Raw genomic sequence first — 900 nt, forward strand, 5'->3', positions numbered from 1 at the left:
AGTTGAGTTGATGGGTAATAGTGAAGGTTTTACTTGGTACATCAGCTGTAATTCCTCTGTATTTACCCTCTTATTACCAGTGGTAATTACACAGTAATACACTATAATTTACCGGATAATTCCTCTGTATTTACCTTCTTAGTACCAATGGTAATTACCCAGTAATACACTATGATTTACCATGTATTTACCGTGTAACTACCTCTGTATTTACCCTCTTATTACCAGTGGTAATTACACAGTAATACACTATAATTTACCGGATAATTCCTCTGTATTTACCTTCTTAGTACCAGTGGTAATTACCCAGTAATACACTATGATTTACCATGTATTTACCGGGTAACTACCTCTGTATTTACCTTCTTATTACCAGTGGTAATTACCCAGTAATACACTATAATTTACCATGTATGTACCGGGTAAATACCTAGTAATTAGGGGACTGTAAAAGGAAGGGTTACCCTTATCTGAGGGACAAGGCCTCATGAAAAAGTTAATGTTGACACGCACACACACACACACACACACAAACACACACACACACATACACCTTTGCTGTTGTGAAAGCTCTGATGGACACTTGCAGACCAACACTATTCTCATTTCAGTCCATACAATTTTTATTTAAAGCAAAATATATACAAGCTAGGGCAACGTGTTTATGTTCAGCTGTATGGCTCTGTTGGGGGAAACCAGAATAGATCTCACCGAACCAGATAATCTGAACCAGATCTATACCACAAGCTATTTTGTTTTGCAAGAGAATAGCATCAAACTATCATCATTACCCTTTATAACAAGGCTAATATAGTTATATAAGTCTCAAATAGTTATATATATAAGGATAATAAAAAATCTAGCTGTTGAGAACTATTTTATTAAACCTTTTATTAAAGC

This window comes from Gadus morhua, unplaced genomic scaffold (assembly GCF_902167405.1).
Source record: "Gadus morhua unplaced genomic scaffold, gadMor3.0, whole genome shotgun sequence".
In the NCBI taxonomy this organism is placed as follows: Eukaryota; Metazoa; Chordata; class Actinopteri; order Gadiformes; family Gadidae; genus Gadus; species Gadus morhua.